The 26,599-nt window shown below is 43.9% G+C and overlaps 1 protein-coding gene across 1 annotated transcript in view; it reads right to left on the bottom strand.

The window, feature by feature from the left end:
* Positions 1-18,653, bottom strand: part of ADORA1 (adenosine A1 receptor) — a 294,258-nt gene extending 275,605 nt beyond the window's left edge. The window contains exon 1 of the mRNA XM_077294871.1: positions 18,396-18,653. The gene's annotated coding sequence lies outside the window, so the exon portion shown is untranslated. The remainder of the gene's footprint in view (positions 1-18,395) is intronic.
* Positions 18,654-26,599: the final 7,946 nt, after the last annotated feature.

Raw genomic sequence — 26,599 nt, 5'->3', positions numbered from 1 at the left:
CATTAAATCAGGCGTTTGTTCAGACAGCACCATAGGTGAATTTGCGGTTTTTCTATCACATTGCATTAAATCAGGCATTTGTTCAGACAGCACCATAGGTGAATTTGCGGTTTTACGCTCCCGCAACCGCCGGTCAATTTGAATTGCCAGGGCCATGGAATCATTCAGACCTGTGGGAATGGGAAAACCCACCATCACATTCTTAATGGCTTCAGAAAGGCCATTTCTAAAATTTGCAGCCAATGCACACTCGTTCCACTGAGTCAGCACGGACCATTTTCGAAATTTTTGGCAATACACTTCAGCCTCGTCCTGGCCCTGAGACATAGCCAGCAAGGCTTTTTCTGCCTGAATCTCAAGACTGGGTTCCTCATAAAGCAAACCGAGCGCCAGAAAAAACGCATCAATATCAGCCAATGCCGGATCTCCTGGCGCCAGCGAGAAAGCCCAATCCTGAGGGTCGCCCCGTAAAAAAGAAATAACAATTTTCACTTGCTGAGCGGAGTCTCCAGAGGAACAGGGTCTCAGGGACAAAAACAATTTACAATTATTCCTGAAATTTCTAAACTTAAATCGGTCTCCGGAAAACAGTTCAGGAATCGGTATCTTAGGTTCTGACATAGGATTTCTGATAACATAATCTTGTATGCCCTGCACACGAGCAGCAAGCTGGTCCACACTTGTAATCAAGGTCTGGACATTCATGTCTGCAGCAATCACAAGCCACTCTGAGGTAAAGGGGAAAAGAAAAAAAAAAAACTGGGAGAGAAAAAAAAAAAACTCAGAACTTTCTTTCTTATAATCCCGCTTCTGCAATGCATTTAACATTTAATGGGCCTGGCAAACTGTTATGACCCCAATGGCGAGGGTCTCAAAGATATCAGCAAGTCTGCGAAGTACAAAAATCCAGCTCATAGGGCAGTGGTAACTGGGTTGACCATATATCTACTCCTAACGCCAACACTAGAAGTAGCCGGGGAACATGCCTACGTTGGTCGCTAGATGTCTCGCGCCAGCCGGAGAGCTAACTACCCCTAGGAGAGGAAAACAAAGACCTCTCTTGCCTCCAGAGAAAAGACCCCAAAAGTAGGATACAAGCCCCCCACAAATAATAACGGTGAGGTAAGAGGAAATGACAAACACAGAGATGAACTAGGTTTAGCAAAGAGAGGCCCACTTACTAATAGCAGAATGTAGTAAGATAACTTATATGGTCAACAAAAACCCTATCAAAAATCCACGCTGGAGATTCAAGAACCCCCGAACCGTCTAACGGCCCGGGGGGAGAACACCAGCCACCCTAGAGCTTCCAGCAAGGTTAGGATACAGATTATATACAAGCTGGACAAAAATGCAAAACAAAAACAAATAGCAAAAAGCAAGAAAGTAGACTTAGCTTAATCAAGCAGGAACCAGGATCAGCAGACCAGAGCACTACAGATTAGCTCTGATATCAACGTTGCCAGGCATTGAACTGAAGGTCCAGGGAGCTTATATAGCGACACCCCTGACCTAACGACCCAGGTGAGCATACAAGGGATGAATGACATACCCAGAGTCAAATCACTAGTAGCCACTAGAGGGAGCCAAAAGGTAAATTCACAACAGAGGAGTAGTTGTTGTTTTGGCAGGTGACTACCGCCAAACACTACCTGTTGATCTAAGATCAACACCTGCAGACGAACTCAATGCCTCTCTCAAAGCATCGTACCTTTGGTGAAAAGTAAAGAAAATGTCACTGAACACAAACATGAGGGTCTACATGACAGACTATGTTTCTGCTGGACTGTTTTCGAGCCAGCTGTTGACTATTGGAGATGGCAAGGCACCAGTAAACTCAACCACTGGACAGATCACCTTCCCAAGCAACTTTTGTTGCATTGTGACTTCCATTGAGGAGTTGAAAGCAAAGGTTTTTCCAAACACTTTCAACTCCACTTCAAAAATTCTGTCTGGCTGTGTGAAAGGGCTATTCTAACTCCCAAAAATGACAGCGTCAACAAGATCAATCTTCAAATTTTAAATCTCCTTCCAGGTGTGTGCACAACCTACAAGTCAGTAGATACAGTAATAGACCCTGCTCAAGCATTATTTTATCCAACTGAGTTCCTCAATTCTTTGGAGCCACAAGGACTTCCTCCTCACAACCTCTTTCTAAAACCTGGAGCACCTATTCTGCTATTGAGAAATTTGGATCCACCAAAGCTGTGTAATGGAACAAGACTCTTGATTAAGACCCTGTTTCCACATGTAATTGAGGCAACCATTTTGACAGGATGTGCCACAGGAGAAGATGTTTTCATTCCAACAATTCCTCTCATTCCATCTGATTTGCCTTTTGATTTTAAATGCCTCCAGTTTCCGGTTCTACTGGCATTTGCTATGTCCATCAACAAGGCTCAGGGACAGTCCTTGAAAGTAGTTGGAATCGATTTACAATTTCCATGCTTTTCTCATGGTCAACTTTATGTGGCCGGTTTAAGAGTTGGAACAGTCAAAAATCTGTTCGTCTTTGCACCTGAAGGAAAAATGTAAGAATGTTGTTTATCAAAAGGCTCTCAAATAAGTAGCAGAAGATTACTTCACATTACTTGGCCAATTTAGTTAAATCTGTGTGGAATATATCTGGTGTTGAAATATGTTGTGGAATGCTTCTATTAGCTTAGTTTTTGCCTTTTAATAATTACATTTCTATTTGTTTTGTGGTTTTTGTGTGCAGAATACATTTTTGTTAGCACATTCTATTTTGATAACAGCAGTTATAAACCCGGGCGAAGCCGGGTAGTACAGCTAGTATTTTATATAAGAGATGAGAGAACTGATTCAATACAAATCAAATTAATTTAGCATTTTTAGGAATCCTCTGAAACCAGTTAGAATATTATAAGGTTCCATTTTGCATGAATCGCCTAAAATGGCTCACATGACCTTGGGCACAGCTGAGTTGGTGTACCCATAATGCCTTGCAGCTATCACATCACATGGTATAGTGGAGATAAAACTAGGAGACAAGAAGCGCAATAGGGTCTTCAATGGATTGCCTCTACTTTGTTTATCTGGGGCTTTTTGGGGGAGGGGCTAAGACACATTTTTTCAGGTTTATAGAAAACCTTGCCTTCCGTAGTGCATGAAGTACGGCCTGTACTTTGCTCAGATGGCTTCCCCAACCCTGGCTGAAGATAACAATGTCATCCAAGTAGGGCGCCACATACCTTTTGTGGGGGGCCAGGATCCGGTCCATGGCTCTCTGGAATGTAGCTGGAGTGCCTTGTAACCCAAATGGCATCCTTATGTAATGGAAGCACCCATCTGGTGTTGAAAAGGCGGTCTTCTCCTTGGCATCTTGGGACATAGGAATTTGCCAATACCCTTTTGTGAGGTCAAGGGTAGTAATGTACTGAGCCGGCCCTAGCCTCTCAATTAGTTCATCGACCTGGGGCATTGTGTAAGCATTGTACTTAGACTTCATTCAGCTTCCTATAGTCTTTGAAAAACTGCCCATCCCCACCTGGCTTTGGCACAAAGACTAATGGACTGGACCAGCCACTCTTAGACTCCTCAATAACTCCCAGGCTCAGCATCTGCTTTACCTCCTTCGACATTACCTCTCGACGAGCTTCCGGGAATCCATTATGGCTTCATGTTGAACAGACCTGAGGCTCCTTCAGGACCTCATGCTCTATAACATTCGTACATCCCGGAAGTTCTGAGAACAGGTCTTTGTTCCTTTGCAGCAACTCCCAGCACTGCTGCTTCTGTGAGGCGGATAAGGTGTCTGCCGCCTTGACATCCTCTGTACTATCATTGGACTTGGCTAGCAGGCAAGTAGCTTCCTCAGGTTCTCTGTCCTGCCACGGTTTGATTAGGTTCACGTGATATACCTGCTAGGGTTCCGCCTCCCCGGATGGTGGATTTTGTAGTTGACCTCTCCAACTTTCTCCACTACCTCATAGGGATCCTTCCACTTGGCCAGGAACTTGGTCTTCACTGTGGGTACCAGCACCAGTACTCGATCACCAGGGTTGAAGTGTCTCACCCCTGCCAACCTAATGTAGACCCTTTACGGTGCCTCTTGTGCTTTGAGGAGGTGTTCTCATGAGGGGCATCACCTTGGCAGTTCTCTCTTGCATCTGGGCCACATGCTCGATTACACTCTGGTACGGTGTAGACTCCACCTCCCATGTCTCTTTTGCTATGTCGAGGAGTCCACAAGGGTGTCGGCCATACAACAGTTCAAAAGGGAAGAACCCAGTAGAGGCCTGCGATACTTCTCGGATGTTGAATAGAAGGTACGGTAGTAGACAGTCCCATCCGTCTTTTTCTACGTGGCCTTCAAGGTTACATTGAACCTTTCTACCAAGTCATCCGTCTGTGGATGGTAGACTGAGGTCCGGAGTTGTGTGATTTGCAGGGTTTTGAACAACTTTCATCACCTGTGACATTAACGGGGTCCCCTGGTCCATCAGAATCTCTTCAAACAACCCTATTCTAGAGAAGACAAGGACCAACTCTCAGGCAACACACTTGGTGGAGGAGTTACATAGTGGAATGGTCTCCGGGTATCGTGTAGCATAGTCTAGGATATATTGATGTCCTCTGGCAGACTTGACCAGGGGTCCTACTAGATCCATGGCTATGCGATCAAACAGTACCTCAATAATGGGCAACGGCACAAGGGGCTATGAAAATGGGCCACTGGGGATGTCAGCTAGCAGGTGGGACAGGAACTACAATAATTCAAAATATCACAGTGACAACCAGGCCAGTAGAACCTCTGGAGGATCCGTTCCTGAGTTCTCTATGCCTTGGTGACCACCTAACACATGTGTATGGGCCATGTCTGAGACTCTGCATCGGTATGGCCCTTGCACCAGTAACTGCTCAATTATCCCCCTCTCACCTTGGTGACCTGATATATCATCTCCCCATTCATGGCAAAATGTAGGTATTGAGTGTCAGACCCAGGCTCTTGAGCAACACCATTAACCCCTTTCTGCCATCGGATGGAATAGTATGTCTAATGGCAGATCCCATGCTTTGATGCGGGCTCCGGTGGTGAGACCGCAGTAAAGCCAGAACATGTCAGCTGTTTTGTACAGCTTACATGTGCCCGCAAAAGCGGCAGGTGGAATTGTGATCCACCTGCCGCTATTAACTAGTTAAATGCCGCTGTCAAACTGTGACAGCGGCATTTAACAAGCGCATCTGGACGGAAATGCATCCAACGGTAACCCCCGTCACGTGATCGGGGGTCATCGGTGCTTTGTCTTAACAACCAGAGGTCTCCTGAAGACCTCTATGGTTGTTGATGCAAGATTGCTGTGAGCGCCACCCTGTGGTCAGCGCTCATAGCAATGCAGTAAATCCGCTACATAGGAGCGATCTGGACCTCCAGCAAATAGCATCACCCATAGGGACCTTGGGCACCACCTCCCCCTCCCCTTTGGACCTGGACACCCAACCACCTTTTGGGACTCCGCCCCCTAATGGGACCCCTAGTATAGAGTGGACTGCCTTCCCAAGGAACCTTCAATCCCCTGGTATCTCTCGACCAGTCCATCAGCATTTTGGGGATCACCCTGGGAAACCCAAGTCTGTATGGGCCTCATCAGGGAGTGAACAAAAACGTCCATCACCACCCATTCCACCATCTGCGCAGGAGTAGAGGACTCTGGTTGTAGCCACTTCTGGACCAGGTGCAACAGGTCGAACATTTGAGGTGATTTGTCTCGGTGATACACCCAGCGGTAAACTCGCTGTTCCTTGATAGTCATTGACACCCCCCAAGCGCACAAGAATCTCACTTTTTAGCTTGTCATACTCTTTGGTGTCCTGCAAAGTTAAGTCATAGTACACCTTCTGGAGTTCCCCCATCAAGTATGGTGCCAGTACCGCTACCCACTGCTCTGGCAGGAGTTTCTCCCTCTCGGTGACCCTTTCAAGCACCATCAGGAAGGCCTCAACTTCATTCCGGGGGGTTATTTTCTGCAAAGCACGTCTTACCACCTTCCAGACATTTGAGTCATCAGCCGGACTTGGGGTTGGGGGCGCTCGTCCTGCCCTGGATGGCGGTTGCCAGAAGCTGCATCTGCTGATGTTGCTCCTGCTGGCTCTGCTGTAACAGCCTGTTGGACTCCTGCTGTTGCTGCTGTGCTTGGACCAGGTGTTTCAGCAGGTCCTCAATGTTGTCAGATTTCCCTCCTGCAGCCACTTTCACCCAGGACATGTGGTATCAGCAGTCACACTGCCTCTTGGGATTCGTGCCTGCATTCAACACCAATTGTAGGGATCTGTACTCACTTGGCTGCAGTTGAGATAGGCACAGAAAACAGTATCACTGGAATGTCCAAGCAAGTTTATTCAAACGGCTTAAACTGCTCAGGATAGGAAAACAAATGAACAGCCTTTTCCATCACAAAGTAGCAAATAGAAAAATAAAACAGTCCATATAGGGGGTCTGCCCGCTCAGGTCAGTGTCTTTAGCACACACACACACACACACACACACACACACACACACACACACACACACACACACACACACACACACACAATATTGAGGTCTCCACACCTCCAGCCACAGACACTGAATGAGGCGATTGGCTTCCATCTTATACACCAAACCACACCCCTGGGGTGGGGATATGTGAGCGGTCATTCCCACGCATGTCTCATGAATGCTCATAAAACCCAGCCCTGGAGTGGCCCAAATAATTATCTCAGCACTATATGTGCTGGAGCATACTTCTGGGCTCACATCACCGCATCTAATAGTTGCAATGACACATATCTTCCCTCAAGGACTTGTCCGGCGACCATCTTACAATATACTGACAGACCATGGATTCTTTACTGTAAGAGCAGTGAGACTATGGAACTCTCTGCCGTATGATGTTGTAATGAGTGATTCATTACTTAAATTTAAGAGGGGACTGGATACCTTCCTGGAAAAGTATAATGTTACAGGGTATATATATTAGATTCTTTGATAGGGCGTTGATCCAGGGAACTAGTCTGATTGCCGTATGTGGAGTCGGGAAGGAATTTTTTTCCCCAATGTGGAGCTTACTCTTTGCCACATGGTTTTTTTTTGCCTTCCTCTGGATCAACATGTTTATGCATGTTAGGTTAGGCTATGGGTTGAACTAGATGGACTTAAAGTCTTCCTTCAACCTTAAAGGGAACCTGTCACCCCGTTTTTTGAAGATGACCTAAAAATAGCGTTAAATAGGGGCAGAGCTGGGCTTTACATTAGTGTCTTTGTGTGCCTTTATTACCTACCTATGCTGCCGAAATACCTTTGTAAAGGAGCGCTCTGCTGCCCGGGGCTTCAGGAAAATGGCCGCGGGATTCCGCGCGTGCGCAGATGGAGATTGCGGCGGCCATTTTCCTGAAGCCCCGGGCAGCAGAGCGCTCCATCTGCGCACACGCGGCCACAGGAAAGATGGCCGCGCCCACCGGTAAACGGCTGAATAGCGCAGAGCGCGCTGTTTTTCATCTCCTGGGCAGTGGATATTCTCTTTGGACATGCGCACACCACTACGCCACCAACGTAATGATGAGCAGGATTCTGGGGGAGAAACAGCGCTGTCACCACGCCCATAGGACCAGACCAGCGTGAGTGATGGCAGAAAACGGCGACTTTACAAAGGTATTTCGGCAGCATAGGTAGGTAATAAAGGCACACAAAAGAGACTAATGTAACGCCCAGCTCTGCCCCTATTTAACGCTATTTTTAGCTCATCTTCAAAAAACGGGGTGACAGGTTCCCTTTAATAACTATGTAACTTAGATTGCAGACAGGTGGACTTCTTTTCACCAAGCATGAAGGTAATTGCTTGCACCAGAAATTTTTAGGGGCTTCATAGCAAAAGGGGTGAATACATATGCACATGCCAATTTTTAGTTATTCGATCTCATAAATTTAAGCCTATATTTTTCTCACTACCCCAACTTAGACTATTTAGTGCTGAATTGATGTATCACACACAAATCGGATTACAAAATATTTAAACACAGGTTGTAATGTAAAAAAATGGGTAAAAAGCCAAGGGGGAATACTGTATCCCTGACTTAGATGTGGGCTCCGACATGGATACCGCATGATCCCCTGCACATGACAGCCAATTTAATCAGCTGTCATGTGCATTTAACAGCCCTGGACGGAGCCGAGCTCCACCCAAAGCTGTTAACTTATTAAATGCCGCTGTTAATCTTTGACAGTGAGATTTAATATGCACCTGTGGGATACACGTCATTTCATGTTCCCATCATGTGGACCGTAATCATGGGGTGCCAATGGGTTGTCAAGACAGCTAGGTGATCTGCTGAAGACCTTTATGCCTATCATTACGATACTCCTATGAACACCGGCTCGTTTATAGCACAGGTGATCCCGACGACTGCAGCTTCTAGTCTCCTAAGGGGACTATTAACCCCTTCCTGACATCTGACGTACTATCCCGTCGAGGTGGGGTGGGCCCGTATGACCACCGATGGGATAGTACGTCATACGCGATCGGCCGCGCTCATGGGGGGAGCGCGGCCGATCGCGGCCGGGTGTCAGCTGCATATCGCAGCTGACATCCGGCACTATGTGCCAGGAGCAGTCACGGACCGCCCCCGGCACATTAACCCCCGGCACACCGCGATCAAACATGATCGCGGTGTACCGGCGGTATAGGGAAGCATCGCGCAGGGAGGGGGCTCCCTGCGGGCTTCCCTGAGACCCCCGGAGCAACGCGATGTGATCGCGTTGCTCCGAGGGTCTCCTACCTCCCTCCTCGCCGCAGGTCCCGGATCCAAGATGGCCGCGGCATCCGGGTCCTGCAGGGAGGGAGGTGGCTTACCGAGTGCCTGCTCAGAGCAGACACTTGGTAAGCCTGCAGCCCTGCACAGCAGATCGCAGATCCGGCAGAGTGCTGTGCACACTGCCAGATCAATGATCTGTGATGTCCCCCCCTGGGACAAAGTAAAAAAGTAAAAAAAAAAATTCCCCACATGTGTAAAAAAATAAATAAAAAAAATATCCTACATAAAGAAAAAAAAAAAATATTATTCCCATAAATACATTTCTTTTGCTAAATAAAATAAAAAAAACAATATAAGTACACATATTTAGTATCGCCGCGTCCGTAACGACCCAACCTATAAAACTGCCCCACTAGTTAACCCCTTCAGTAAACACCGTAAGAAAAAAAAAAAAAAAACGAGGCAAAAAACAACGCTTTATTATCATACCGCCGAACAAAAAGTGGAATAACACGCGATCAAAAAGACTGATATAAATAACCATGGTACCGCTGAAAACGTCATCTTGTCCCGCAAAAAACGAGCCACAATACAGCATCATCAGCAAAAAATTTAAAAAGTTATAGTCCTGAGAATAAAGCGATACCAAAATAATTATTTTTTCTATAAAATAGTTTTTATCGTATAAAAGCGCCAAAATATAAAAAAAATGATATAAATGAGATATCGCTGTAATCGTACTGACCCGACGAATAAAACTGCTTTATCAATTTTACCAAACGCGGAACGGTATAAACGCCTCCCCCAAAAGAAATTCATGAATAGCTGGTTTTTGATCACTCTGCCTCACAAAAATCGGAATAAAAAACGATCAAAAAATGTCACGTGTCCGAAAATGTTACCAATAAAAACGTCAACTCGTCCCACAAAAAACAAGATCTCACATGACTCTGTGGACTCAAATATGGAAAAATTACAGCTCTCAAAATGTGGTAACGCAAAAAATATTTTTTGCAATGAAAAGCGTCTTTCAGTGTGTGACGGCTGCCAATCATAAAAATCCGCTAAAAAACCTGCTATAAAAGTAAATCAAACCCCCCTTCATCACCCCCTTAGTTAGGGAAAAATAAAAAAAATTAAAAAATGTATTTATTTCCATTTTCCTATTAGGGTTAGGGCTAGAGTTAGGACTAGAGTTAGGACTAGAGTTAGGACTAGAGTTAGGGCTAGGGTTAGGGTTAGGGCAAGGGTTAGGGCTAGGGTTAGGGTTGGGGCTAGGGTTGGGGCTAGGGTTAGGGCTAGGGTTAGGGCTAGGGTTGGGGCTAGGGTTAGGGCTAGGGTTAGGGCTAGTGTTACGGCTAGTGTTAGGGCTAGTGATAGGGCTAGGGTTATTGCTAGGGTTAGGGCTAGGGTTGGGGCTAGGGTTGGGGCTACAGTTAGGGTTGGGGCTAAAGATAGGGTTAGGGTTTGGATTACATTTACGGTTGGGAATAGGGTTGGGTGTGTCTGGGTTAGAGGAGTGGTTAGGGTTACTGTTGGGATTAGGGTAAGGGGTGTGTTTGGATTAGGGTTTCAGTTATAATTGGGGGGTTTCCACTGTTTAGGCACATCAGGGGCTCTCCAAACGAGACATGGCATCCGATCTGAATTCCAGCCAATTCTGCGTTGAAAAAGGAAAACAGTGCTCCTTCCCTTCAGAGCTCTCCCGTGTGCCCAAACAGGGGTTTACCCCAACATATGGGGTATCAGCGTACTCAGGACAAATTGGACATCATCTTTTGGGGTCCAAGTTCTCCTGCTACCCTTGGGAAAATACAAAACTGGGGGCCAAAAAATAAGTTTTGTGGGAAAAAAAAGATTTTTTATTTTCACGGCTCTGCGTTGTAAACTGTAGTGAAACACTTGGGGGTTCAAAGTTCTCACAACACATCTAGATAAGTTACTTGGGGGGTCTATTTTCCGATATGGGGTCACTTGTGGGGGGTTTGTACTGCTTGGGTACATCAGGGGCTCTGCAAATGCAACGTGACGCCTGCAGACCAATCCATTTAAGTCTGCATTCCAAATGGCGCTCCTTCCCTTCCGAGCTCTGTCATGCGCCCAAACAGTGGTTCCCCCCCACATATGGGGTATCAGCGTACTCAGGACAAATTGGACAACAACTTTTGGGGTCCAATTTATCCTGATACCCTTGTGAAAATACAAAACTGGGGGCTAAAAATCATTTTTGTGAAAAAAAAAAGAATTTTTATTTTCACGGCTCTGCGTTATAAACTGTAGTGAAACACTTGGGGGTTCAAAGCTCTCAAAACACATCTAGATAAGTTCCTTAGGGGGTCTACTTTCCAAAATGGTGTCACTTGTGGGGGTTTTTAATGTTTAGGCACATCAGGGGCTCTCCAAACGCAACATGGCATCCCATCTTAATTCCAGTCAATTTTGCATTGAAAAGTAAAATAGCGCTCCTTCCCTTCCGAGCTCTGCTATGCGCCCAAACAGTGGTTTACCCCCACATATGGGGTATCGTCGTACTCAGGACAAATTGCACAACAACTTTTGTGGTTTAATTTCTTCTCTTACCCTTGGGGAAATAAAACAATGGGGGCGAAAAGATCATTTTTGTGAAAAAATATGATTTTTTATTTTTACGGCTCTGCATTATAAACTTCTGTGAAGCACTTGTTGGGTCAAAGTGCTCAACACACATCTAGATAAGTTCCTTAAGGGGTCTACTTTCCAAAATGGTGTCACTTGTACAGGGTTTCAATGTTTAGGCACATCAGGGGCTCTCCAAATGCAACATGGCGTCCCATCTCAATTCCAGTCAATTTTGCATTGAAAAGTCAAATGGCGCTCCTTCCCTTCCGAGCTCTGCCCTGCGCCCAAACAATGGTTTACACCCACATATGGGGTATCAGCGTACTCAGGACAAATTGCACAACAATTTTTCGGGTCCAATTTCTTCTCTTACCCTTGGGAAAATAAAAAATTGGGGGCAAAAAGATAATTTTTGTGAAAAAAAATGATTTTTTATTTTTACGGCTCTGCATTATAAACTTCTGTGAAGCACTTGTTGGGTCAAAGTGCTCACCACACATCTAGATAAGATCCTTAGGGGGTCTACTGTCCAAAATGGTGTCACTTGTGGGGGGTTTCAATGTTTAGGCACATCAGGGGCTCTCCAAATGCAACATGGCGTCCCATCTCAATTCCAGTCAATTTTGCATTGAAAAGCAAATGGCGCTCCTTTCCTTCCGAGCTCTGCCATGCGCCCAAACAGTGGTTTACCCCCACATATGGGGTATCAGAGTACTCAGGACAAATTGTACAACAAATTTTGGGGTCTATTTTCTCCTGTTACCCTTGGTAAAATAAAACAAATTGGAGCTGAAATAAATTTTGTGTGAAAAAAAGTTAAATGTTTATTTTTATTTAAACATTCCAAAAATTCCTGTGAAACACCTGAAGGGTTAATAAACTTTTTGAAAGTGGTTTTGAGTACCTTGAGGGGTGCAGTTTTTAGAATGGTGTCACACTTGGGTATTTTCTATCATATAGACCCCTCAAAATGACTTCAAATGAGATGTGGTCCCTAAAAAAAAATGGTGTTGTAAAAATGAGAAATTGCTGGTCAACTTTTAACCCTTATAACTCCGTCACAAAAAAAAATTTTGGTTCCAAAATTGTGCTGATGTAAAGTAGACATGTGGGAAATGTTACTTATTAAGTATTTTGCATGACATATGTCTGTGATTTAAGGGCATAAAAATTCAAAGTTGGAAAATTGCGAAATTTTCAAAATTTTCGCCAAATATTCATTTTTTTCACAAATAAACGCAAGTTATATCAAAGAAATTTTACCACTATCATGATGTACAATATGTTATGAGAAAACATTGTCTGAATCGCCAAGATCCGTTGAAGCGTTCCAGAGTTATAACCTCATAAAGGGACAGTGGTCAGAATTGTAAAAATTGGCCCGGTCATTAACGTGCAAACCACCCTTGGGGGTGAAGGGGTTAAAATAAAGTAAAAAAAAAAAAAAGTTTAAAACTATTAAGAGAAAACTCACAAAAGTTTAAATTACCATCATTAGAAAATAAAACAAAACAAAACATACACATATTTGATATCACTGTGATCAGAAATGTCCAATCATTTAAAATATGAAATAAATTAATTTTACTGGTAAACAGCATAACAAAAAAATAAAAACACCAGAATTATGTGTGTTTAGGAGCTGCAACAATGCAATTAGAGGCAATAAAATCATTGTATCTACCCTAAAATGGTATTAAAAAACCTCAGCTCAGGGTGTAAAAAATAAGCCATCACCCAGATATCAAAAAAAATTAAACGTTACGGGTCTTGAAAAATGGCAACAAGACCAAAAACTTTTTTTCGTACAAATTTTGGAATTTGTTTTCACCACTAAAATAAAAATAATCTATACAATGTTTGGTATGTGTACTCATACTTGGGGAATCTTATTTCCCAGTCAATTTTAACATATAGTGAACATGATAAATAAAAAACAATTGTAGAACTGCAAATTTTTTTACAATATGGCATTACTTGAATTTTTTCAGTACACCATATAGTAAAATCAATGAGGCATTCAAAAGTCCAAATCGTTCCACAAAAAACAAGCCCTCATGCGGCCATATTGATGGAAATATTTTTCAAGCAGAAGACTGATAACATCAGAGACAGTTTTGGTCAACAACCCCCAGAGCCCTTCCTCCCGATTTCCCAGCCCTCCACCTCCAAAACCAACTTCTCCACCATTACAGAAGATCAACTCTCCACTCTACTCTCAAGATCGCATCTCACCACCTGTGCACTAGACCCGCTCCCATCCCACCTCATCCCAAACCTCACCACAGTCTTCATCCCAACCCTAACCCATCTCTTCAACCTATCATTAACAACTGGTGTTTTCCACTCAAGCTTTAAACATGCCTCCATCACACCTATCCTCAAAAAGCCTTCCCTTGACCCATCCTCTGTATCTAGCTATCGCCCTATATCACTTCTCCCCTATGCCTCCAAACTACTGGAACAACACGTCTACCTTAAACTGTCCTCCCGTCTCTCTTCTTGCTCCCTCTTTGACCGCTTACAATCTGGCTTCCGGTCACACTATTCCACTGAAACTGCCCTAACTAAGGTCACCAATGACTTCTTAACCACCAAGAGCAAGTGACACTATTCTGTCCTCCTCGACCTGTCAGCTGCCTTTGACACAGTGGACCATTCCCTATTATTACAGATCCTCTCATCCCTTGGCATCACAGACTTGGCCCTATCCTGGATCTCATCATACCTAACAGACCGGACATTCAGTGTCTCCCACTCACACACCACCTCCTCACCTCGCCCTCTATCTGTCGGAGTCCCACAAGGTTCAGTCCTAGGGCCCCTGCTCTTCTCCATTTACACCTTTGGCCTGGGACAACTCATAGAATCTCATGGATTTCAGTATCACCTCTTTGCTGATGACACACAGATCTACATCTCTGGACCAGATATCACCTCCCTACTAACCAGAATCCCTCAATGTCTATCCGCTATTTCATCCTTCTTCTCTGCTAGATTTCTGAAACTTAACATGGACAAAACAGAATTCATCATCTTTCTCCCATCTCACGCATCCCCCCCAACGAACCTATCCATTACAGTAAATGGCTGCCCACTCTCCCCAGTCCCACAAGCTCGATGCCTCGGAGTAATCCTTGATGCTGATCTCTCCTTCAAACCACATATCCAAGCCCTTTCCACTTCCTGCCGACTTCAACTCAAAAATATTTCACGAATCCGTACATTCCTTAACCAAGAATCTGCAAAACCCTAGTCCATGCCCTCATCATCTCTCGCCTTGACTACTGCAACCTCCTGCTCTGTGGCCTCCCCTCTAACACTCTTGCACCCCTCCAATCTATTCTAAAATCTGATGCCCAACTAATCCACCTGTTCCTCCGCTATTCCCCGGCCTCTCCCCTCTGTCAATCCCTTCACTGGCTCCCCATTGCCCAGAGACTCCAGTACAAAACCCTAACCATGACATACAAAGCCATCCACAACCTGTCTCCTCCTTACATCTGTGACCTCGTCTCCCGGTACTTTCCTACACGCAACCTCCGATCCTCACAAGATCTCCTTCTCTACTCCCCTCTTATCTCCTCTTCCCACAATCGTATACAAGATTTCTCTCGCGTATCACCCCTACTCTGGAACCCTCTACCACAACACATCAGACTCTCGCCTACCATCGAAACCTTCAAAAAGAGCCTGAAGACCCACCTCTTCTGACAAGCCTACAACCTGCAGTAACCACCGATCGACCAAACCGCTGCATGACCAGCTCTATCCTCGCCTACTGTATTCTCACCCATCCCTTGTAGATTGTGAGCCTTCGCGGGCAGGGTCCTCTCTCCTCCTGTACCAGTTATGACTTGTATTGTTTAAGACTATTGTACTTGTTTTTATTATGTATACCCCTCCTTACATGTAAAGCGCCATGGAATAAATAGCGCTATAACAATAAATAATAAATATAAAAATAAGAAAAGGTCCAATGGCTCTTGGAAGAAGGGTATCAAAAAATGAAAATGAAAAAATGACCCAGGGAGCGGGTGAACGGGTTAAAGGGCTCAAAATGGGTTCAATAAACTTCTAAAAGATCTTAGAGTGTTTTACACTTATTCCCTGGTCAATTAGGGAATTGCAGTGTTGTGCATCATTATAAACTTATTTGCCACAAATTAAATGTTTTGGGAAAAGCTGACAAATTCAGATAATCCTTTATTCCCTACTAAATATCCTTCCTATGTAAACTTTAAAATCAGGACTGCTGAAATAACAAGTCAATAAGAACTGTTATACTTATCAAGAGAAATCAACTCTAAAAGTTATGCCCCGGTAGCATTTCCACAGACACTGGCTTACAAGAAGGCTGTCTTTAAACTATATATTGTTGCATTGGACCAGTGAACTAACTGGCCATTTTGAATTATGTAATGTTCATGCTGGTCCTTCTGGTAATATGTGTATTGGCCCTTAGGTAACTTGACACCTTGCGCGAATTGTGAACTATGCCAGACAGTATGGTGGCCAGTTAACCACTCTGTAGAGTTTATTCTGTATCTTGTATTTACCTATTACAACAAATTGTTGTTTCATGTGGGCAATGGGCTCTGATGTAGATCATGTATGGTTGCCACAGGCTAGATGAGGTCAAAGATCACTCGTGGCAGATAAAAAAGTGGTTCCAACCAAATTGGACTGGCTTTGGAGTTTAATATGAACAACTGGATGCATCTTGTGGTCACAAGTAGTGAGTAGGAGGAGGGCAGTTGGCTAAAGACTGCTTCTGTCAGAGTGGAAAAAGGTCTACAGGCTTACTTGGGACCTCTACAAGGAGAGGCTGGGAGATGGTTAGGAAGAAAAGAAGAGCGTGAAGTAGCTATTAAAATACAGAGTGGTTGCATGGGATTTCTCTGTTGATAACTTCAGAGAAAGTGTAGGAATGCCCTGACCTAAATTAGATACCATGGGCACATGCTGCGCGAGTGAAGCCTCAGTCACGGAAAATGTTTCAATGTAAGATCTTTGACTACACATAACCATTCTGCTGGAGACCACCTCATCAATCATGGCATCTATAGTCTAGAAGAAAAGTCTATACAGCACTTAGAAACAAATGAATCCCATAACAACGCAACAATAATCAAAGTCACTGAGGTTCTCCACTGAAATCGATTGCCCAGTTTAATCATAGACAGCTCTGTTACATAAAGGACTGTCAAAAAGAGAAGGTAACAGACGGGTCAGAGGAGATGAGGCAGAATGGATGAATTAAAGTGACACTCAGGTCTGGAATTAAGAGGAAGGTAAGGCAGAAACATACAAGACAGATGTAAAATGAAATGAATACAACAATATTTGTGCAGTTAAGAACATTCTTGTAGGCAAGCACTAAGGCAGAAGCTGATGCCTGTAACTTTGCCGCCTGCACCCTCCAGATAATTCTCACCAATTAGCACTATCAGTCCAGAAATGCACACCATTCCTGCCAATTCACATGTTTTATCAGCATTCCGCTATATAATTCTACACTTATTAACTTTCCCATTTTTACTGAGGTTTAAGCATCCAATCAAAGTGCTCTTGGTCTTCAAGGTTTGTGAGTGCTTGTCTACTGCTAGATGCTAATTACTATCTGACCACCAAGACGAATTCGTCAATAGGCTGTTCCTGTTTTACTTCTAGAAAAGTATATGTTACACAAGTGTAATTATGATTGAATGACGTATGCACAATACTGTGATTGAGGCTCAGGGAAATTCTGTATCTTCAGTGCTGCTGAGAAAGGTGTCTGTGTGTAGTCATTCTGATTGCCTGAAAGGCTGAATTTAATACAAAAATCCCTCTGTAATGAATACAGTCTATGTCATACTATTTTACCCCAGAATACCTGGAATATCCATAATACTATAATAACTGATCCTCTTTACAGATTATTACAAGGGAGTGGATGGCTAAATTAGACTTGTTACATCTTGACCGTGTAATCTGTATCTACAGAGTAGGATTGTAGATAACAATCCAAAAATCATCATACTCCCGGCAGATTAAGGTTATGTTCCCACAATGAGCGTAAGGTGAGTTTTTGATGTTGCAGATTTTCTGCACCCATTAGGTAAAATAGGTTTCTTGCATCTTTTGAAAAATATGTAGCGTAAAAAACTCACCATGGGAATGTAGCCTAATAGTTCCCATTAAATAGTTTATTTGTCCTACAGGAGGGATATTGTGCGCAGAAATGACATTTTTTACCTATCTGCCTGAATTGATGCAGGTGTTATTTCCTTCAGGTCTATAACACAACAACACAAATGACATTGCAGATAATTGGGAGACAATGCCCCTTCCTATCTGCAATATCGCCATGAAACTTGTCATTATCCATTGATATCTGGCTGCGATTTCTACACTACACACAAAAGCCAAAGGACGTTTAACACAAAGAACAATAAGGCACAAAGCCGTGTCTGTTGTGTACTAATGGGAATGAATGTCAAGAATTACAAATAGGAATATATAATATATATATATATTAGAAATCTCCTCTATATCCTGGTTGTAGATCCATCGTCTCCCTATGTTGCTGCTTTGCATGGGTAGCGTATACAGGTTGTGGTGATGTCATTGACCCTAGCGTGGCTTCTAGTCCCCATAAACAGAAGTGAGGACATGACTTATCTTGTCACATTCTGCCACCTCACTGCTATCACTAGCTATATATATATACGTGACTATATTATCTCATGGTTCGCACATGTGTCCTATGCAGTCAGCAGGGGCCACTTTACCTGCCTGCTCCTCTCCTTATCCCTCTACATTGGCTTTTATTTAGGAGTGTTTACTATGAAGTATGACTATTTACAATGCAGAACATTAATGTGAGTCTGTCATTGACATGAGCCTAATGCACAGTGGATGGGGTGACATTATTGCTATGGACAGGGCACATCTGTTACAGGGAAAGACAAAAGATGGCTTGTCATGTAAGGTGTGCACCTCACTGATGGTCTGCACGGACACATGCAGCAGCTCTGACATCCCCACCATTCACTACTTACCATGTCTGTAGGAGAATCCAGCAGCTCATCCTCAGCAGCCTGCATTCTGTGCATTATCCCCAGCGCAGAGCATCCCTCCTGCTGCCCTTGAAGAGGTGCTGCAGTGTCTCCCCCAGTCCAGTACACACTGCAGTGTAGGGTGGCATCCAAAATGCACACATTCCTCTCCTGCCTGCACCTCTGCCTGCACCTCTGCTTACTCTGCTATTGCTGCTTTTTACTAGCTTCTAACAGTGTTGCAATCAATCAGTAATCACATGATCCCTGTACTAGTCTCTAGAGCTTTGCTTAAAGGGATAGTATCCTGCAAAACAGGGGGGTTAACCTGCCTAAACCAGGAGGGAGTGGATATACAGTACATATCATTGACATGGTTACTATTTTTTTTTTTTTTGCTTTTCTTTTAACCCATCACTTTGCTGAGCTCCCAACTCAAGTCCAGGATATGCTATCATGTGGATGGTGGCTATTCTTTTGCACATGTACAGAAATCTGACACCAAATTAATACAGAGGTTGTGAACATAAATCTGCTGTGCTGCATTATGGTTATGGAAATTGCACGCTGCAGCAATATAATATTCTAAACGTAGCACTAGGGAATTAATTTTTCATAACCGTCCTGTGGTAAAGGCAGGATACGTTATCTCCAGCTTCAATGTCCAGTCAATAGCATGCAGAAGCAGTGTCCAGCCTGTGTACTGGATGCTGGCTATGCTTTTATTGTGATATTGTTATTATATGGTTTTATGATGAGTATTGCGACGTCATCAGTAGACAGTAAGGTTTCTGCATCGTCCGGCAGATATTACGCTGAATGTTAAAGAAGTGTTTATTAAAAGAGGGTTAAAAAAAAGTCAATGATGGCTTATAGAGTCATTTTCTTCTAGCGAGTATATCAATCAGACAAGTGCTATCCGATTTTTAATAGGACAGCACACTGACCCATGTTATTCAATAGGGCTGTTCACAGGAACTATTTTTTTTCTGAGTCTCAGAGGAGGCTCACACATTCCATGGGTGCGGAAAAAAAAATCATCATCAGAATAGCATCCGATTTTTCTGATATAGTAAATATTTATTAAAAACTTCGCAAACTGTACTTGATCATGTACATTTTTAGGGTAGATTTGTGAATACAGATCTCGCACGGACGTAAAAAAAAAGGACACAAGGATGAAAATCTGATGAAAATTTGAAAAAAATTATCTGGATGAAACTCTGATTATTTGTCATAGTCCTGTCTTCAGGCTCTCGTCCACTCCAATATCTGCGAACATTTTTGCCTTAATTGAGATAATTCCAAAAAAAGTGTAAAATTCAACGCAGCCCCTGTGGGAGGCACAAATGTTGTTTGCCGCATTAAATAGCCCAGATAATTGGTTTGTGGCTCTCAGACCGGCACCGTGACAAATTTTCCAATTTATGGAAATATTCATGCAGCACTGGGAATAGGTTCAAGTCTTGGAAAGTGACTTCTACCAAGGATTACTCATTTTTATTTAAAAAAAAAAAAAAAAGATTTTTTAATTAAAGAAAATTATTAAGTCTTTTTATTGAAAAAGAAAATGTCTGTGACAGTCTGAAAACTCTCAAGTGTCTCTGGCCATAGAAACCTTGGTTTAGCTTTCTGCCTCATTGACTATCAGTGTTGCTAAGCTGGAACCCTCACACAACATACAGCACAGTATGGAGTTAATGGAAACAGGCGAACGCTCCACACATATTTGGTTTTACATGTTATTTTTTTTATCCAGTTGTATATCAGAGGCCAGCAGACCCAATACCTGTTATAGGGGTTATCTGTAATGTAAGTGAATCTCAGCCTTTTATCATCATTTTATTTTTAGGTTGAAACATTATATTCTGTTGTATTTTTCTAGTTTATATTTCTAGTGCTCAACTTTTACATACATAACGAATTATAAAGATTGGATACCTGCATCTGCCACTAGAGGGAGTATAGCAGCTAACAGCTGGCAGTCTTTATCACTGAGCTCAATGTATGGCAGCGAGCAGCTCCTAAGCTCCCTCTAGTGGTTGGTGCAGGTAGCCAGCATGTTATGTGTTAAATGTATGTAAGGAACTGCAGTTCTGTACCAAAGCTTCAATTTCTATATAGATAGAATAGAATATATATATATATATATATATATATATATATATATATATATATATATATATATATATATATATATACATACATATACATATATAGATATATTAGGAAATTAATAAGCATATGTTTTCTCACTGTTTTAGATAACAAAAAAGAACATAATAATGTTTAAAGAAGTTGTCCACTACTTGGGATAACTTCTTCTCATACCCCTCACTAGGCCCTCAGAAAATAATAAAGCTTATACTCACCTCCCATGCTGGCGCCGTTCCCACGGTGTCGGCAATCTGTCTGCCCGGGCTCATGTGTGGTTGTTGTGACACGTGACGCCGGCACCCAATCAGCACCGGCGTCCCCGCCTTCTGTCCAATTGAGCAGGAAGAGGAAGTCAGAGATCAGCTGCAGCCCGGACTTCCTCTTCATGTTCCATTTGTCCAAATGAGGGGACAGTGACGCCAGCGCTGATTGGGCACCGGCGTCATGAGTCATAAAAAATGCACTCGGGGCCGTGAGTGCCGACACCGCTGTAACGGTGCCGGAATGGGAGGTGAGTATAGACTTTATTATTTTATGGGGGCCACACATTTGGATCAGGAAGGGGTTGTCATAGTAGTGAACAACGCTTTAAGAGTGGTTTTTTTTATTATTGATATGCTTATTCAAATAAATTAATTTTCATTAATAGTTCAGTTCCCTTTATGTTGTGGTAGTTTCCCCATATGTGATGGCCACATGTAAAGGTTTCATCCACTGTTCAGTCTGTACAAGGCCCTAAAGTACCGGCGGTAAAATGAACCTTAATCAACAATGACACTCTGAAGTATAAAAGACAAATGACTTGAAAAGTCCAACTTGCTAAAATGATACAATTGTGATATGATTCCTGGATCTAGAACAAGGCATAACATTGGAATGTCCATTTTCCCATTGATAGGACATGCCATCACTTTTGAAGGAAAGAATGTGCGGTCAGGTGATACCTGATGAAGGCGGCATTCAGCCACCGAAATGCGTTGTGTGTTCAGCATTTTAATAAAGGTTTGTACATTTTATAACCTTCTGTCCTTATCTATATGCCCAGCGCTCCGCCTGACTGCACATTCTTTCCTTCATTTACCTACACTCCATTGTGAGTTGTGAATGGAGCAGCACAGGCATTACCATTTGGAGATCCGCAGTACCTGTGGTCATGTGGTCTAGTCACATGGGGGCTTGGATTCCACGCCCTACAGCTTGACGGCCGGCTCTCCACTCACCGCAGGCTTCTCCCGTGGTTCTGCAGGGGTGCACAACGCGGACAGGTGAGTGGATCTCCAATTTATTGTACCTTCCTCTTGACCATCAGGTGTAATCCTAGGAGCGCCCCCTTGCTCTGTTTTTATTACATATAAAGTACAGACCAAAAGTTTGGACACACCTTCTCATTCAAAGATTTTTCTGTATTTTCATAACTATGAAAATTGTACATTCACACTGAAAGCATCAAAACTATGAATTAACACATGTTGAATTATATACTTAACAAAAAAGTGTGAAACAACTGAAAATATGTCTTATATTCTACGTTCTTCAAAGTAGCCACCTTTTGCTTTGATTGCTACTTTGCACACTCTTGGCATTCTCTTGATGAGCTTCAAGAGGTAGTCACCGGAAATGGTTTTCACTTCACAGGTGTGCCCTGTCAGGTTTAATAAGTGGGATTTTTTGACATAAAAATGGGGTTAGGACCATCAGTTGTGTTGTGCAGAAGTCTGGTGGATACACAGCTGATAGTCCTACTGAATAGACTGTTAGAATTTGTATTATGGCAAGAAAAAAGCAGCTAAGTAAAGAAAAACGAGTGGCCATCATTACTTTAAGAAATGAAGGTCAGTCAGTCTGAAAAATTGGGAAAACTTTGAAAGTGTCCCCAAGTGCAGTTCCATAACCATCAAGTGCTACAAAGAAACTGGCTCACATGAGGACCGCCCCAAGAAAGGAAGACCAAGAGTCACCTCTGCTTCTGAGGATAAGTTTATCTGAGTCACCAGCCTCAGAAATTGCAGGTTAACAGCAGCTCAGATTAGAGACCAGGTCAATGCCACACAGAGTTCTAGCAGCAGGCACATCTCTACAACAACTGTTAAGCGGAGACTTTGTGCAGCAGGCCTTCATGGTAAAATAGCTGCTAGGAAACCACTGCTAAGGACAGGCAACAAGCAGAAGAGACTTGTTTGGGCTAAAGAACACAAGGAATGGACATTAGACCAGTGGAAATCTGTGCTTTGGTCTGATGAGTCCAAATTTGAGATCTTTGGTTCCAACGACCGTGTCTTTGTGCAACGCAGAAAAGGTGAACGGATGGACTCTGTTATGACCCCAATGGCAGAGGGTCTCAGAATACAATACCAAGTCTGCAAACATTAAAAACCAGCTCATAGGGCAGTGGTAACTGGGCTGACCATATAACTAATCCTAGCACCACAACTAAACAGTAGCCGGGGAACGTGCCTACGTTGGTTCTAGACGTCTCGCGCCAGCCGGAGAACTAACTAACCCTAGAAGGGAAAAGAAAGACCTTTCTTGCCTCCAGAGAAAAGACCCCAAAAGTTGGATACAAGCCCCCAACAAATAATAACGGTGAGGTAAGAGGAAAAGACAAACATAAGAATGAGCTAGGTATTTAGCAAAGAGAGGCCCACTAGCTAATAGCAGAATATAGTAAGATGACTTATATGGTCAGCAAAAACCCTATTAAAATATCCACGCTGGATATTCAAGAACCCCCGAACGGTCTAACGGCCGGGGGGAGAACACCAGCACCCCTAGAGCTTCCAGCAAGGTCAGAAATCACATTTAGTAAAAGCTGGACAAAAATAGAAGCAAAGCAAATAACCAAAATAACCAAGATGCAAAACTTAGCTTAAATTTGCAAAATCCAGGACCAGCGGACAGGAGCAAACAGAAGGCTCTGATTACAACGATGCCAGGCACTGGACTAAGGATCCAGGAAGTTAATATAGCTACACCCCTGGACTAACGGCCCAGGTGAATGCCAAACAGAAAAAAGACAATCCCAGAGTAATATCACTAGTGACCACAAGAGGGAGCCAAAAAGTCTAATTCACAACAGTACCCCCCCCTTAAGGAGGGGTCACCGAACCCTCACCAAGACCACCAGGGCGATCAGGATGAGCAGCGTGAAAGGCACGAACTAAATCGGCCGCATGCACATCAGAGGCAACCACCCAGGAATTATCCTCCTGACCATAGCCCTTCCACTTGACCAGATACTGAAGCCTCCGCCTGGAGAGACGAGAATCCAAGATCTTCTCCACCACGTACTCCAACTCGCCCTCAACCAACACCGGAGCAGGAGGCTCAACAGAAGGAACCACAGGTACAACGTACCGCCGCAACAAAGACCTATGGAACACGTTGGAAGACCTATGGAAGACCTATGGAACACCGGAAGATCCAAGCGAAAGGACACCGGATTAAGGATTTCCAATATCTTGTAAGGACCGATGAAGCGAGGCTTAAATTTAGGAGAGGAGACCTTCATAGGAACAAATCGAGAAGACAGCCATACCAAATCCCCAACACAAAGTCGGGGACCCACACCGCGGCGACGGTTGGCAAAACGCTGAGCCTTCTCCTGTGACAACTTTAAGTTGTCCACCACATGATTCCAGATCCGCTGCAACCTATCCACCACAGAATCTACCCCAGGGCAGTCAGAAGGCTCCACATGTCCCGAGGAAAAACGAGGATGGAAGCCAGAGTTGCAGAAAAATGGCGAAACCAATGTAGCGGAACTAGCCCGATTATTAAGGGCAAATTCAGCCAATGGCAAGACGGTCACCCAATCATCCTGATCCGCAGAAACAAAACACCTCAAATAAGCCTCCAGAGTCTGATTAGTTCGCTCCGTTTGTCCATTAGTCTGAGGATGAAAGGCAGAGGAAAACGACAAATCAATGCCCATCCTAGCACAAAAGGATCGCCAGAACCTGGAAACAAACTGGGATCCTTTGTCAGACACAATATTCTCAGGAATGCCGTGTAAACGAACCACATTCTGAAAGAACACAGGAACCAGATCGGAAGAGGAAGGCAGCTTAGGCAAAGGTACCAAATGGACCATCTTAGAAAAGCGATCACATACCACCCAGATGACAGACATGCCCTGAGACACCGGGAGATCCGAAATGAAATCCATGGAAATGTGTGTCCAAGGCCTCTTCGGGACAGGCAAGGGCAAAAGCAACCCGCTGGCACGAGAACAGCAAGGCTTAGCTCAAGCACAAGTCCCACAGGACTGCACAAACGACCGCACATCCCGTGACAAGGAAGGCCACCAAAAGGACCTAGCCACCAGATTTCTGGTGCCGAAAATTCCCGGATGCCCTGCCAACACCGAGGAATGAACCTCGGAAATGACTCTGCTAGTCCACTTATCAGGAACAAACAGTCTGTCAGGTGGACAAGAGTCAGGTCTACCAGCCTGAAATCTCTGCAACACACATCGCAAATCCGGAGAAATGGCTGACAAGATAACTCCTTCTTTAAGAATCCCAACTGGCTCTGCGAATCCCGGAGAGTCAGGCACAAAGCTCCTTGAAAGAGCATCAGCCTTCACATTCTTCGAACCTGGTAAATAAGAGACCACAAAGTCAAAACGGGAGAAAAACAATGACCAGCGGGCCTGTCTAGGATTCAGGCGTTTAGCAGACTCGAGATACATCAAATTTTTGTGATCAGTCAAGACCACCACACGATGCTTAGCACCCTCGAGCCAATGACGCCACTCCTCAAATGCCCACTTCATGGCCAACAACTCCCGATTGCCAACATCATAATTCCGCTCAGCAGGCGAAAACTTCCTAGAGAAAAAGGCACAAGGTCTCATAGCAGAGCAACCAGGGCCTCTCTGCGACAAAACGGCCCCTGCCCCAATCTCTGAAGCATCCACTTCAACCTGAAAGGGAAGTGAGACATCAGGCTGGCACAAAACTGGCGCCGAAGTAAACCGGCGCTTCAACTCCTGGAAAGCCTCCACGGCTGCAGGAGCCCAGTTAGCAACATCAGAACCTTTCTTAGTCATATCCGTCAAAGGTTTAACAATGCTAGAAAAATTAGCAATAAAACGACGGTAGAAGTTAGCAACACCCAAAAACTTCTGAAGACTCTTAACTGACGTGGGCTGAGTCCAATCATGAATAGCTCAGACCTTGACTGGGTCCATCTCCACCGCAGAAGGGGAAAAAATAAACCCCAAAAAGGGAACCTTCTGTACTCCAAAGAGACACTTGGAGCCCTTAACAAACAAAGCATTCTCACGCAAAACCTGAAACACCATCCTGACCTGCTCCACATGCGAGTCCCAGTCATCAGAAAAAAACAGAATATCGTCCAGATAAACGATCATAAATTTATCCAGATACTTCCGGAAAATATCATGCATAAAGGACTGAAACACTGAAGGAGCATTAGAAAGTCCAAAAGGCATTACCAAGTACTCAAAATGACCTTCGGGCGTATTAAACGCGGTTTTCCATTCATCTCCTCGCTTAATGCGCACAAGGTTGTACGCACCACGAAGATCTATCTTGGTGAACCAGTTGGCACCTTTAATTCAGGCAAACAAGTCTGACAACAGAGGCAAAGGATACTGAAATTTAACAGTGATTTTATTCAAAAGCCGATAGTCAATACAAGGTCTCAAAGATCCGTCCTTCTTGGCCACAAAAAAGAATCCCGCACCAAGAGGGGAAGAGGATGGACGGATATGCCCCTTCTCCAGAGATTCCTTGATATACGAACGCATTGCGGTGTGCTCAGGTACAGACAGATTAAATAGTCTTCCCTTAGGAAATTTGCTACCTGGAATCAAATCTATGGCACAGTCACAGTCCCTATGAGGAGGCAAAGCACTGGACCTGGACTCGCTGAACACATCCTGATAATCAGACAAATACTCAGGAACTTCCGAAGGAGTAGAGGAAGCAATAGACACCGGGGGGGAATCACCATGAATACCCTGACAGCCCCAACTTGACACAGACATTGCCCTCCAATCCAAGACTGGATTATGAGTCTGTAAC

This window comes from Ranitomeya variabilis, chromosome 3, assembly GCF_051348905.1.
Source record: "Ranitomeya variabilis isolate aRanVar5 chromosome 3, aRanVar5.hap1, whole genome shotgun sequence".
NCBI lineage: Eukaryota > Metazoa > Chordata > Amphibia > Anura > Dendrobatidae > Ranitomeya > Ranitomeya variabilis.
This window is presented reverse-complemented; position numbering and strand designations above follow the sequence as displayed.